Genomic DNA, 15,592 nt, shown 5'->3' with positions numbered 1-15,592 from the left:
TACTATGTTTTTACATGACCATGAGCATGGTGGTGCCACAATCCCCGTGTTGACAACATCTAATCCCTAGAAGCACATGTCTGAAAGTGAGTAGAGGGTGAGTAAGCTAGTACACCTGAGGAGTGTAGGTAAGTACATTCTTAGGCTGTGGCATGGCCCCATACTAGTGTGCAGTGTGCAGTGTGAATGGGGGTAAAAAGACCAGACCAGGTCTCGAGTTTTAGTAGTCCTCCACCCCATTGCCACAATGCAGTGAATCCTTTTCTGCCTGACTCTTTCCAATCTACAAAGGTCCCTGTCCCCTGTTTTCACTGATGATAGTGAGTTGCACTGACCATATTAAAACAGCTTTCTGCTGCACTCTTCTGATCAATATAGGTGAACATGGATCCTGCTTCGAGAGTAGCTGTCTGGTCTGCTGACCACACCGGGTGCTGATCAGTGTGTGGTTGGAGTACATCGTCCTCCATGACTTTGCCTGGAGCAGCAGGAACATTCTTCTGTATGGGGAAATTTCAGAGGCTGGAGCAGGCTGGCATTGAGCGAATGCCAACCCCGTGTGGGAATGCATCACGCACCTGAGGCTCCTGTACTGGAGGGCAAAAGACTCCAAGAGTTGCTCAAAGAGGACTCCTCATACATGCTCTTTCTATGACAAGCGGGACTGGGTGTTGTCAGATCATAAAGTGGCTCATGACCCTCTCCACAACCCCACCACCCTCTTTGTCTGAAGGGATGTTGATGAGGGGGCACAGAGGATGCCCCTGAACACCTGGATGATGAGGAAAACGTGATTCTGCACCTCTACCAAAGGAGCCAGTTGAGGAAACCCCCTGAGCAGGACTCAGAGCCATGGCAGGAGCTGGAACCTGAGGCTGGTAAGTTACAGTGGACACCCACACTTCCTGCCAATATCTCCTCTTGCTCTGGTTGCCTTGTTCTAGATTTTAAGCCCAGCCCCATGCAAGACATAGCTATAAATAAATGATTTTATTGATTGCCGATGAGCCGCTGTTATGCATTTGGCAGAAGCTATAAAACAGATTATTAATGAACAATCATTATACTCCCGTATCTGTGCGTTTTTTGGCCAGCACTCAGGCAATGGTGCTCCAGGGGCTGCACAGACTGGGGGAAGGAAGAGGGTGGGTTTAGAAAGGTTTTGGTCTAAACACCGACATCTGAAATCCCTCCCGGGAGAACCCCCTGAGCATCCAGGAGGGGAACGATGAGCCTGTGGGAGTCCCTGAAGCCCACCAAGGGCCTGTCCCCCAAACTCCATGCAAGAGACATCACAGTTTGTCCCCAAGAACAATTATTGCTCATTGTTCCCCTGTCTGCCAGCGGGAGGGCCAGGAGATGGGTGCAGAGACATTAACATTTGGCCATTCACGTATTCAGTCCCATTATGTTTTGTTGGTTTCCCTCTCTTTTTAAAAATATTTTACTTACATGCCTAGTACAGTACTTTTAATCAATATTAGCATTTCCTTGACTTGTGTGTGGACTCTCCTTCCTAAGTATGATGAGCCTAAGATGTTTTCAGGTTCAGGATTATGCCCCAGGATTCACAGTACAGAAGCTGGAATGGTGCAACTGTGTGGTGCCTTCAGATTTAACAATTTTATTAAGATGATATTGAAGTAAAAAGAAAATGGTACAGAGTTTAAGCATAGAAGTTTCTGGTTATCAGGGAATAAGGTACAGATTATCAAGGGGTGCGAAATTTGGTTTAGGATCGGGTGGCATAAGGAATACATAATCTGCAATCTCCCCGATTGGGGGTAAAAGTTTAACGGGTCAAAGTACAGACATTGAGATATGGGGGTATGTTGTTCATATAATGGCTATGTTCAGGTGTGGAGTATAATGAGTGGATCCAATGATGAGGATGGATTTACCCTCATTTGGTGGGATTTAATGTTCAGTGAATTTATGGTTCCAGTTTATATGGTCCAATGGAAAAAGTCTCTCAGTCCCTTTCCCATAGTAGATGCACGATGTCATACCGGCTCACACCTCCTGGTACTGTTGGTGGCTGGTGATGTGTTCGATGTAGATGTCCCTGGACCATTGGATGGTGTTCGAGACCATGAGGCGCCGCATGATCCATGCGTAGTGTCAACCAATCCCACAGGTCCGCAGCACACGCTCATTGCAGGGATCCCAAGTGCCCAGGGCTCCGACGATCAGGGCATCCATCTGCACCTTGTAGCCATTCGCTCTCAGGGTGTTGGCCAGGGGGGTGTATTTTTCCAGCTTATGAGCTCGGGATTCACGGAAGGCCAGGGTCCTGTTCTCAAAGGAGACCATGACATCAACGAGGATGATCTTTTTCTGGGCCTCATCAGTGACTACCACGTCAGGTCGCAACTGGCTGTCAGTACTGGGGATGGTGCAGTTCACAGCGACCTCCCCCAAGCACAGTGTGATGGCTTTCACCAGGCAGTTCTGGATGGCGTTGTGGCACAGCTGCCAGGGTCTGGAGTGGGGCTTGCAGCTGCACAGGACGTGGGGCAGGGTCTCGTTGGAGTAGCTGCACTTCCTGCAATGCTTGTCTCGGTTCCCATGGCGGACGGCTCCATTGAGCGGGACGCAGTTGAGCCAGGCACGGTGGATGAACCGCCAGTCAGCGAAACAGGTAAAGCTGCCCCCGGCGAGGAAATGGTTGCTGGCTCCCACTTGCTGGTCAGTTCGAAGGCTTTACCCTGGTCCGGTTTACGCTTCAGGGTTTCCATGTACAGTGAGTGGATGGCTGCCTTCAGGATCCTCTCCAGCATGCCCCGGCGCTCGGGGTGACAATGGTGTTGTTGTCGGACCTGATCTGTGGCACCAGGACTCCCAGCTCCCTGGCATTCCTCGCACCGCTCCCAGCTGTAGCTGATGCGCTTCCTCAGGCGACGCATGGCATTGCGAGTGCAGGACCACAGTGAAGTGATGTCGCGTCCGTCCCATCCGACTTCGCCATCCAGGGAACCACTCAGGAAGATGGCGGTGTCTTGGTTGGAGGTGGCTCTGCCGATCCTCTTCTTTGTTGCGTCATGGAGGGCGTTTGCTGCGATGTTCCTTACCATGGCGTTGGGACAACTACAAACACTTTTCTCTCTGCCCCATACCCACAATGTCTGCCTCTTTCTCCCAGGGTTACGAAATAGCTGAAGTCCCAAGGATACATGGGAGGGATAGGTTTCAGAGTAGCAGCCGTGTTAGTCTGTATTCGCAAAAAGAAAAGGAGTACTTGTGGCACCTTAGAGACTAACAAATTGATTAGAGCATAAGCTTTCGTGAGCTACAGTTCACTTCATCGGATGCACTTGTCCTGATCCCACTCAGGACAGAAGCACTCCCTGTTGCCTTCACAAATGTTATGGAGTGCATGATATTCGATTATAAGAAAGGTATTTGCCACATGGGCATCCAGATGGGTACGTAGGCACTACCACCACTAAATGCGCACTCCACAACCATTCTGCAGCCACTGTGTTTGCAACTGAATTCCCATTTTCCAGGGTCATTGATGTTGGGGTATAGTTTCAGGAGCTAAGTTATGACTGGGTATGGGGGGGTCCCCCAAAATAACAGTTGGCACAAACACACCTTAGAGAATCATATCATTTCTGGGGAATAATGTCCCTTCTTCCCCCTTCAAAACTCAATCCCAATCTCCTCAGCACCATGGCATCATGGCCCTTTCCAGTGTCTCCCACTTTGGCATTCATGAATTGGCCTCTATGGGCCTCTAAGCCTGACAGAACGTATGAATAGTAACCTTTTTGGTTTACGTACTCACTATCCCCCATGTGATGAGGAAAGTACTGGATATGGATGCTATCCATGGCTCATGGACAGTTTGGAAACCCCATCCTCTGAAATCCAGCTATTATTTCTGGAACTTTTCTTATGTCAGGCACCTGTGGGAAGATCACAGTATCAATTGTCTCACAAACATGCGCAACCACAACCCCAGCAGTGGACTTTCTGACCCTGAGAGTGGAATTTCCAACCTCAAAGTTGTTTGCAATGGGTCTATAGCTGTCTGGTGTTGCCAGTTTTCACAGGGAAGTAGCTATCTGCTTCTACACCAGCATGGACCCCCTGAATTGAGTGTTCTGGTGCTGGAGGTTTGGTGTAACCGCCTCACACAACTCCATGAAGGTCTATTTCCTCATTCAGGGAAGTTCTGAAACCACTGCTGGTCATTCAAGGTTTTGAAAACAATGTGATCCCTGGGTCTCCTGGACCAGAAGTGATGGCCCACCCATAGGCATATCGTGGCAATACTGGCATTCATCATATCCATAGCATGGGAGCTGAATGAATTGTCCTTGACCTTCAAGCTCAACCTTCTTCGATATGTCAGAAAGTTCTACTCAAATTCCATCCAGGATATCACCGATCACCTACTCCACTAAGCATTTGTCCCGTGATAAGGAGCAGGAGCAAAACTACATCACCCCATTGTTCCATGTCTTCCTCTGAGTTTGGCAGGGGGAGATGTAAGCAGGAACTGCCATTGGCAAATGTGTGAAGGCAGGAGACAGTACCAACAACACACAGCAAAGTGGTTCCTAGAACATCTCCCTGTGATACACAGAACCTTTGGATACCTGAAATGGTAGCATGAATGTCATGTAACAACCATGGCAGTGTGGACACAGGTATACACGTGTACACAACATTATACCTGTGTTCAGCACAGCATAGGTGCACACTTGTTGCGAGTATGAGGAACATGTGCGAGCATGTACATGATCAGGTAACCAAGTATGTCACCGGAGTAGACGTAGCCTTATCCTGGTGTAACTATTCCTGTTTGGGAAGGGAAATAAGCTATACCCACATAAAGCTTTTTTATGTTGATATAGCTGTATTAGGGTTGCCAGGTGTCTGGTTTTCGACCAGACTTTCTTGTCGAAAGGGGACCTGTGCAGTGTCAGGTCAGTACTGCTGACTGGACACCAGAAGTCAGGCTGCTGCAGTAACTGCAATCGGCCTCTGCTGCCAGGAGGGTGAGAAGAGCAGCTGCAGCTGGAGGAGAAGGGAACCTGGTAATATGAGGCGTTTGAGGAGCAGGACTGGCTGCTAGGCTCGCCACCTCTGATGGCCCATCCTGCCTTCTCAGCCTCCTGGGGGCCCAACTCTCTCCTACCCCTCGCTCCGGGGACCTCCCCCTCTACCCCGCTGTGCCCTGATTGGGCAGGCAGGCAGGCTCTGGCTCTGCAGGCGGCAGGTGAGTCCCGGAGGAGGGGAAAGCAAATGACTTGGGAGCAGGGGTGTGGAGCGAGCAAGCGACAGTTGCGTTTTGAAAATTGGAAAGTTGGCAATCCTAAGCTGTATCCACACTAGTGGTTGTACCAGTACAACTATATTGGTTAAAAAATCACACCCCTATCCAAAATAGCACACCAGGCCTTAGAGTGGGTGCAGTAGAGAAGTTTGTAACAGCCACGGTGAATGAAGAAATGTTAGTTACTTTGCCATCTGTTTTTATTTTGCTGTTCCACTCTATTGGATGCTGCGGTGCTCCCAAGAGCGGGGCTAATAGGTACCCCTACTGCATGCCCTAGTTAGAGCAAAGGACAGAGAGAAGCGAGATTGAGAGGTGAAACACAAAGACCCAATGAAGGATAGAACAGGCTGAGCAAAACCTTTCGGAAGCTGGGCCACCTGAGCAAACATGACTTCATGGAGATGCCCTCTAGCCCAGCCATTTCACGCTCTTTTAAACCTTTCTTGGCCTGGATAGCTTATAATTCTGAATTCAGAATTATAATTCTGAAATGTCTTCTTGGAGATATTCTCTTTCAAAAATATTTTGCCTCAGATTTTTAGGTCTAGGCAGTTTGATTTGGATCCTCAGTAGTCAATCTACTGCTGCAGGTTGATTTCAGGGTTTATTTTTTTCCTTTTTAAACATGCCACACGCACACACACCAAATCTGTGCACTTTGGGTTTTTTTTTTCATTAAAAAGCCTTTTTTTACTCTCAGCAAATGCTCGGTCTTTTCCACTTCAATAGCCTGAAATTCTCCCCTGGGAGTCATAAGCTCTTTAAATATTTTTAGGTTGCCAGATTTCTTATGTTCTCTCTCCAGGAAGCCAATTTGGTTTCTAGGCTCTTGAGAGTAGTGTAACTTCATCTTTTGCACACTCACTGCATCACAGTAAAAAGCTGCCTAATTGCTGCCTTTGCGGAGTCCCAAAGGTGTAAGTGTTTGTCTCGAGGCTATCACTGTGGACAATATACTCTTCTCAGACTGGAGGTAAGCCTTTTTATTATTTAAATCTGAGTCATGTAAAATTAGTTTACTAGAAAGAAACCCATAAGGATCTTGTATGAAAAATAACTCCCACGTATTGTTTTCCAGCACCATGCGAGGACAATCGGACATAAAGATTTTCAAATGGCTGATAATACTAGATGTAATAGAAATGCTGAATTTTACGTCAATTTTGAAAAGGCAATTTTGAAAGGAAACAAAAATGTTTCTGTGGGACAAAGAGCTACTGACAGACCTCAACTAACCCTTGGTCATCCTCACTATGTCCTCTTGCTCATTTCAAGTTGGTTGGAGGAGCAGTTGCTCTTTTCCTAGCTGCCCCTTCAATCTGCTACACCTACCAAGTAAAAAAAGCAATCTGTAAGACTGATTCCCAGAGTAGACCAGACCTAAGAAACAAGAAAGATTCAGGGCTGGTCTACATGGGAACTTACATCAGCATAGCTAATTCTCTCCGGGATGTGAAAAATCCATCCCCAGAGACATGTAGCTATGCTGACCTAACCCCTGGTGTAGACAGTGCTAGGCTGAAGGAAGAGTTCTTCTGTCAACCTAGCTACCACCTCTTGGGGAGATGGGTTACCTATGCCAGGGATAGCCAACCTGAGCCTGAGAAGGAGCCAGAATTTAATAATGTACATTACCAAAGAGCCACAGTAATACGTCAGCAGCCCCCAATCAGCTGCCCCACCCTGCTCCCAGAGCCTCCATCCACTGGCAGCTCCACCAATCAGCACCTCCCCCTCGATCCCCGCACCTCCTGATCAGCTGTTTTGTGGCATGCAGGAGGCTCTGGTGGGAGGGGGAGGAGCGAGGGTACAGCAGGCTCAGGGGAGGCGGTGGGAAGGGTGGAGTGGGGGCATGGCCCGTGGCAGAGCCAGGGGTTGAGCAGTGAGCACCCCCTGGCACATTGGAAAGTTGACGCCCGTAGCTCCAGCCCCGGAGTCGGTGCCTATACAAAGAGCTGCATATTAACTTCTGAAGAGCTGCATGTGGCTCCGGAGCCACAGGTTGGCCAACCCTGACCTATGCTGATGGGAGAACCCCTCCTGTAGGCAGGTAGTGACTAGACTGAAGTGCTACAGCAGTGCAGCTGTGCCGCTGTAGCGTTTTAAGTGTAGCAAGCCCTCAGTGTAGACATACTTTCTAACATCTTTCCATCCCCTCTATCTCTTCTCACCTGAGACCTCTCATTTGCCCCTCCTTTTCATATCCTTGGCATAGAATCATAGAATATCAGGGTTGGAAGGGACCTCAGGAGGTCATCTAGTCCAACCCCCTGCTCAAAGCAGGACCAATCCCCAACTAAATCATCCCAGCCAGGGCTTTGTCAAGCCTGACCTTAAAAACCTCAAAGGAAGAAGATTCCATCACCTCTCTAGGTAATGCATTCCAGAACTTCACCACCCTCCTAGTGACAAAGGTTTTCCTAATATCCAACCTAAACCTCCCCCCACTGCAACTTGAGACCATTACTCCTTGTTCTGTCATCTGCTACCACTGAGAAAGTTTAGACCCATCCTCTTTGGAACCCCCTTTCAGGTAGTTGAAAGCAGCTATCAAATCCCCCTCATTCTTCTCTTCTGCAGACTAAATAATCCCAGTTCCCTCAGCCTCTCCTCATAAATCATGTGTTCCAGCCCCCTAATCATTTTTTTTGCCTCTGCTGGATTCTTTCCAATTTTTCCACATCCTTCTTGTAGTGTGGAGCCCAAAACTGGACACAGTACTCCAGATGAGGCCTCACCAATGCCAAATAGAGGGGAATGATCACATCCCTCCATAGGTGCCAACTTTTCCAGGCGCTGCTGAGTGCTCGCCCCCACCCCCGACTCCACTCCTGCCCCACCCCCACCTGCCCTTGCCCCGCCGCATCCCAACCCCTTCCCCAAATCCCCACCCCAGCCCCACCTCTTCTCGGAGTGCATTGCATTCCCCTGTTTCATGGTGGCAAGCGCTGGGAACTAGGGGGAGAAGTGGGATGCGGCGTGCTCAGGGGAGGAGGCAGAGGCAGAGAAGAGGTGAGCTGGGGTGGGGAGCTGCCAGTGGGTGCAGAGCACCCACCAATTGTTCCCCGTGGGTGCTTCAGCCCCAGAGCACCCACGGAGTCGGTGCCTATGCATCCTTGATCTGCTGGCAATGCTCCTACTTATACAGCCCAAAATGCCGTTAGCCTTCTTGGCAACAAGGGCACACTGTTGACTCATATCCAGCTTCTTGTCCACTGTAACCCCTAGGTCCTTTTCTGCCGAACTGCTGCCTAGCCACTCGGTCCCTAGTCTGTAGCAGTGCATGGGATTCTTCCATGCTAAGTGCAGGACTCTGCACTTGTCCTTGTTGAACCTCATCAGATTTCTTTTGGCCCAATCCTCTAAATTGTCTGGGTCCCTCTGTATCCTATCCCTATCCTCCAGCGTATCTACTACTCCTCCCAGTTTAGCATCACCCAAGGCATCACTTAACATTTTGCTGTCCCAGTTTAACTATTTGTAAACATGATGTATTACTTCCCAGAGTCTTGTGAGAATTAATTCAGGTGATTGTAACGAATTTTGGAATGAAAATCTAAAGTATAAGTGTAAAGTGACGATTGTTGTATGATCACTGCTTCTGGGACACTGCCTGAACTCTTTTCAGAGTAGCAGCCGTGTTAGTCTGTATTTGCAAAAAGAAAAGGAGTACTTGTGGCACCTTAGAGACTAACAAATTTATTAGAGTAGCTCACGAAAGCGTATGCTCTAATAAATTTGTTAGTCTCTAAGGTGCCACAAGTACTCCTTTTCTTTTTGCCTGAACTCTGTCTTTGCTGAAATCCCACTCCTTGCCTCCAGCTACTCTACAGAACGCACTGTCCCCAGAACAGTGCCGACCTGGCTGTTCTGCACAAAGAAGCACCAGCTTATTTCTCTTGGCCTCAAACAACTCCACAGGTGTCACATTCATTTCAGCGCCCAGTTCAACATTGCCCCTCTTGTTTCTAAAACTCTCCATAGCCTTCAGGCTGTTTCATTCTGTCTCTGTCTATTCCCCTCCCCACCCTCTTTATCCATTTAGCACTGACTTTCCCCACTGCTTGTATCAGAGCCTTGTCTTCCACCCTATCTAGAACAGCCCTGCTGCCTCTTTGATTCCATAACCGATGGCATAATTTTACCACAGAACCTTCATTACTAATGCTGATAACCAAACCAGAAAGGACACAGTTTGACTTGCAGGTCTCAGGTTGCATTTGCTGGGAGGTGAGGGGGGGGCAGTTAAGAAAAACCATGGATTAACTCCTCGTCCCATTGAAGTCAATGGGAGCTTTGCTGTTGACTTAAATGGGGGCCAAGATTCCACTTGATATTTTTATCTGCAATCGGAGAACATTTATTTTGGAAGTCACAATAAGTATTGAATTCCACTGTGCCATTTTTAGAGTAAGTTTTCAGAGTATAGCCACACTAGCTTTTGGTGCCTCCTTTATCCATCTGTAAAACTGGTATAATAATGCTGAGAGTGGAGTGAGGCTTAGCAGATGAATGTTTGCAAATTGCTTTGAGATGCTCTGATGAAAGGTGCTACAGTCGTGCAAAGCATCATTATACTATATTCTCTCTGTAATGGGATCTACAAATCCCGTACTGAGTTTAGGCAGGAATGGGAGGGGAGTCTCTCCTGTCTGCAGGCAAGCAGCTTGACCACACCCACACGCAGCTGCCAGAGCTGCCAGTCATGGAGGCAGGCATGCCTAGCTGTGCCCCGTGGGGGAAACAAAGTCTGCTATAAAGGAGAGAGTACAAACAAGGAAGGGAGGCAAAAAGGTCTGGGACGGAAATGGGATAACACCCCTGTTCCAGGCTGCCTCCCTGACTGCAGCCAAGAGTCCTGAGGCACACTTCTGGACTCAGTCAAAGTTCTGAATCAAAGAACCATCCTGAGCAGGGGCAAACTAAGAGGGTCCTGATGGGGGCAGCAGTGACTCTCCAAAGAAGCACACCCAGCGCCAGTGATGCTCCCGTTCTCTGTAAATCAATTTGTGATATTTCAGATGAAGGATGCTATGCAAAATTATTTGTATTTTATATATTTATCAGATATATATACACTCTTTATCTGAGACCTATCTATGGAAAAATGTTTTATGTTAATATTTTAAGCACAATCCTGTAAAGATTGTCTTTGTTCGGGTGGATGCATTTATAAGGTTATCTTACATAGTCCTGTAGCATAATGCAGAGTGTATAAACAATATGGCTGGACTTTTATATTTATTGCTTGGAGAACCATACTAGCTGATTTATTTAAGCATTGCTTCCAAGAAATGAGTATGTTTAGAATCTCAATGAAACTTTCAAATAGGAAAGATACTTTCCACCATAAATATTAGCCAATGACTGTGTCTAAAAAGGTACTCCTGGGGATATTTAGAAAACCAGTTTATATTACAGCTCTACGTCACACTGTATGTACATGTAGTCTGTACATTCCTTTTTATTAAAAACACTTAGGGACAAATTGTCCCCTGCGGGTTATTCCTGAATACAAGACTACGATCTCCACTATACACTCTATCTATAATTACACATGCCTCATATGTGCAGGTGACATCCATGGGATAAATTGCTAAGCTATGTTATATAATGTCCTATATTAGTAATTTGCACTGAATTATATTTGGATGATTTACGTGATGAAGAATATAATTAATATTGCATATATGTCATGGCTGACAAAGATACACACAATGAGTATAATCCATTCCACTTTTGATATGCTCAACACCTCCACAGAGTGTCATTGGACTTTAGGATGTCCCTGTGGGATGGATTTTACATTTAGTCCTCTAACGTAGTGGAAAGAGTGAAGAATTGCTGATTCAACTAATGACTACAATGTGAGCAGGCCCATGTGGGGTGCTTTATTACAGCTAGTATGTGAAATATCTTGTGCTCATGAATAGTGGTATTAGCTGCCTTTGTTTTCAAAGGCTGTATAAAAATAATACAGTGGCACGGTCCAGAATCTCACCCCAGTAATTTCTCCAAAAACATAACTCGTAACTATTAAAAATAGTAAAAAGGTTGATTGTATTCTCGGTTTGTGGTCACCCATGGTAATTTGTGCTAATACGCAAAAGCAGATTAATTACATGATATATATGATACTATGTTATAGGATGAAACACATTACTGCTAGATATTGGACAAGCTCTCCTAATAGTGGCCATTATTGGAACCAAATACTGCTGAATTTGAGTGGCTTCTTGCAAGCCTTAACAGAGACTTAGGCCTATTCTATGCTACAAAGTTAGGTCAACATAAGTGGATTTGTGTCAAACTAGTTGTGAATACGTCTACACTACAATTTGTCTCCTGCCAATGTAAGCAGCCCATTACAGTGACGCAGTAGGATCATCTCCTTAACTGATGCAAGTATAGATACTGCATTAGTTGTATTGACCCTCCCAGGCCTCCAGCAGCAGTCCCACAATGTCCTTGACACTTGGACAGTGGTCACAATTTTGAACTCCACTGCCCAGAGATCACAGAGACCAGAAGCCTACCTGCACCCCCCTCCTTTAAAATTCTACTATGTTTTTTAATGCCTTTTCCTGATTGCCCACCTTGGTCAGTACACCTATCAGTTCTCCTTTGTTGTGTGCATCTGACCAAGCTAGACTACTGGACGTGTTCCTGGCTGGAGCAGGCACAAAGTCTTGTATCTCCTTGGCCTGTGGGGAGAAGAGACTGTGCAAGCACAGCTATAGAAAGCTACAGAAATATCAACATCTATGTGCAGAATGCACAAGAGATGTTGCAATGGGAATAGTCATAGAGCTGCATGAAAGTCAAGGAACTATGCCAGGCATATCACAAGGCACACTTTTAGAACAACTGCATGCAATACTTTGGCAGTGACCCTACTAGCAATCTGCTGACAACTGTGGACACTTCAGAGGCACCTGAGTTGCCACAAACAGGGAAGAGGAGGAAGATGGGAAAGAGGGGAAAGAGAGGTGATGGGGGACTGAAACCATGCCATGAGCCAGGAACTGTTTGAAACTCTGCCTTAGTCAAGCCAGTTCTGACAGGCAAACGCAGATTAGCCTGATGATGAAGGGCAAGGGAGCTTGGGTAAGTGTGTACATGCATTATTCCTTGTCTTTTTTGGCTTTTTGTTTCCTGAAATCTCCTTTCTCTCCCTCTTTCCTGCCATGCCTCCATCCCTAGCCCCGGCTCTTCTTCCCCGTTTAACAACAGCGCCCATCCTATCCACAAGTTTAGAGAATACAAAGGTATTGAGTTTTGATTAATTTACTGATGTAATGTTGCAAACTAAAATGTTAGGGACTAAATACACAAAGAGTAGTATGGCAATTTGATTACACAGTGCACACACCAGATCAGTGTCCTGTGCTCAAGGGGAGGTAGAACAAACATAGAATTAAAGTCAGCATTGGCTTTTCATTTCTTGGCTTGCTGGCATAGATGGGGGTGGGAGGCATGTGGAGTAAGTTGTTGATCTGAATAGGGATGTCCTTTTTATCCTCTTAAGAGATCTCGATGAAACTTTCATGGAGATGCTCTCCAATCCTCTCCCAAAGATTTGTAGGAATGGCAGCCTTGTGTCTTCCACTGCAATAGGAGACTTTCCCACGCCACCAGGGCCGTACAGAGGAATTTAAATTTGACCCCTTTTGGGGGGGCACAGGGGCTTGCTGCCCCCCTTCCTTCTCCTCCTTTCCCCCCGCCCCAGGAGGATCGCTGCCCCCCCTTCCCACCCCTTCCCTGGCCCAAGGAGGAGCTCGCTGTCCGCCTCCACTCCCCTCCCCCAGCCCCAGGAGGAGCTTGATTTTCCCTCCCTCCACCCGGCCCTGGCCCTGGGCAGGAGCTCGATCTTCCCTCCCTCCATCTTGTCCCTGCCCAGCCCCGGCAGGAGCTTGATCTTTCCTGCTTCTGCGGCCCCGGGGCAGGAGAAGTTCTGTGCCCCTGACCATTATTGGGTATGCCCCTGCTTGCCCCCCTTTGTGCACGCCTCTGCACGCCACTCTGCAATGAGTTCGGCTGGCACCATTGCAATAAACAGGCTAGCAAGATATGGGCCTGGGCATCTTCAGGAAGCCAGTAGCAGGTCAGTCCTCTGTGCTTTAGTCATCCTCAGGAGTCTGATGGCAGCTTGTCTCCCTTTGCCTCACATATATTATGCAATACACTATAGGCAGCTCTAACCCTGGGATGTTTCTCTCACTGAGATCCAATATAGGCTATGTCTACACTGGCAATTGAATGACAAAACTTTTGTCTTTCAGAGGTGTTACTCCCTACCCCCCCCAAGACAAAAGTTTTGCTGTGACAAGCGCCAATGTGAACAGCATGTTGTTGGCAGGAGTGCTCTCCTGATGACAATGGAAATGCTGCTTGTTGGAGGTGGAAGGTTTTTTCGGCAGGAGAGCCAACAAACAGCGGCTATGCTGCACTACTTTTAGCGGCACGCTGTAGTGACACAGCCATATTGCTAAAAGCTATGTAGTGTAGACATAGCCATAGTGAATAAACAGCACCTATATTCCTTCAGTATACCGAAAGCATTCAACAGTCAATCTGCATCTGCTGAGCTGGTAGTTTCATCTTTTCTTGGCGCTGTCAAGATGGCCAGTGTACGGCTTCATGAGCCAGGGGAGCACGGGGCAGGCTGGGTCCGCCAGAATCATTTCAACATCGCCAATGGTTGGTAACCAGCTGGTCAGGGAAGAATGTAGCTTTTTGAAAAGTCCTGTGTGCTTAGAGATGTGAGTATCATGCACCTTCCCTGACCTGCCCACACCGATATCAGTGAAGCATCCCTGGTGATCCACTAGCACTTGCATAACCATCGAAAAGCATCCCTTGCTGTTGACGTACTCAGTGATAAGGTAGGCTGGTGCCAGAATAGGGATATGCGCAGGGCCGTCCTTACCCATATGCAAAGTACGCAGCTGCGTAGGGCACCAGGAAATTTGGGGCACCAAATTTCCTGGTGCCCTGCACAGCTGTGTGCTGCTCCTTCCCCTGTCCCGCCTCTTCCCCAGAGCCCCTGCGTCTGCTCCACCCCAGCCACTCCTCTTCCCACCCTTGCTCTGCCCCAGCCCTGCCCCCACTCCCCTGAGCTCTGCAGCAGGGTCGGGCCTGCACTCACCGGCAGCAAAAAGTGCAGCGACCCCTGGCCCCAGCTGCGCTGCCGGTGAGTGCTGGGGGGTGGTTCCACCCTGCCCCCCAAGTCAGCCCTGTCCCTCCGCGGAGGCCTGGGGCCAGCCCCCCCGCTTCTCTCCCACAGAAGCCTGTGGCCCCACCCCCCAACGGGGTGGGCAATGGGGGGGCTGCATAGGGGCCCCAGAATAGCTAGGGACGGCCCTGGATATGTGTGCTATCTATCACCTCACCACAGTTCAGGAACACAATGCTGTAAATCCATCCACTATTTCCTGTACATTACCAAGAGTCAGACTCTTGTGTAGCAGGGGATGCCGAATGGCATTACACACTTTGGTGACCATGGCCCCCACTATGGATTTTCCACCTCCAAACTGATTGCCGACTGATGGATAGCAGTCTCGGGTTGCAAGCTTCCAGAGTGTGATCCTCACTTGCTTCCTCCCTGACAACGCAGCTCTCATTTTGGTGTTCCTGCACCGGAAGGCTGAGTTGAGTTTGACATACAGATCAAGGATGCCCAAATAAATCTGTTAGTCTTTAAGGTGCCACCGGACTCCTCGTTGTTTTTGTGGATACAGACTAACATGGCTACCCCTCTGATACTTAGATCAAGGAATGTAGCTTTCTGCAGACAAAAATTCTGCAGCCACTATTCATCATCTCAGAACTGCATTTACAACGCGATCCTACAATGCTTGTTTCTCAGGCCCAGAAGTGGTGAACCACCGTTTGGAGCTGCTCCACAAACACCACCAACCACCTTACATTTTTAGTTGCTGTGTCCATCAGCATCCAGGTATTGTCCTTGAACATCTTCACATGTTCCTCACAGCAATCTTGCTTGAGCAGTACTCTTTCAAACTCTGCAAATACAGGTGAATCATGAGTCCTGTAGTAACAACACTCATGAGCATTGTGCTGATGCATTGGCATGCTTCTACCAGAGATAGCAGAGGCCAAAAAGTGTCACGTGGAACTATAGGAGTTTTAAAAAATTGTGTGAAAATTATGGGAAGTGAAAAGTATTATGGGATGGAGAAAATGACATAATGGGAACTTGACCCCTAGCTCCCAGGAAACCCTGAGTGAATCGCTGGTATCCTACAAAACACTGGGATACCAACCATGGTGCACTAC

Source organism: Dermochelys coriacea, chromosome 1 (genome assembly GCF_009764565.3).
Source record: "Dermochelys coriacea isolate rDerCor1 chromosome 1, rDerCor1.pri.v4, whole genome shotgun sequence".
In the NCBI taxonomy this organism is placed as follows: domain Eukaryota; kingdom Metazoa; phylum Chordata; order Testudines; family Dermochelyidae; genus Dermochelys; species Dermochelys coriacea.
Note: the sequence above shows the minus strand (reverse complement) of the source record.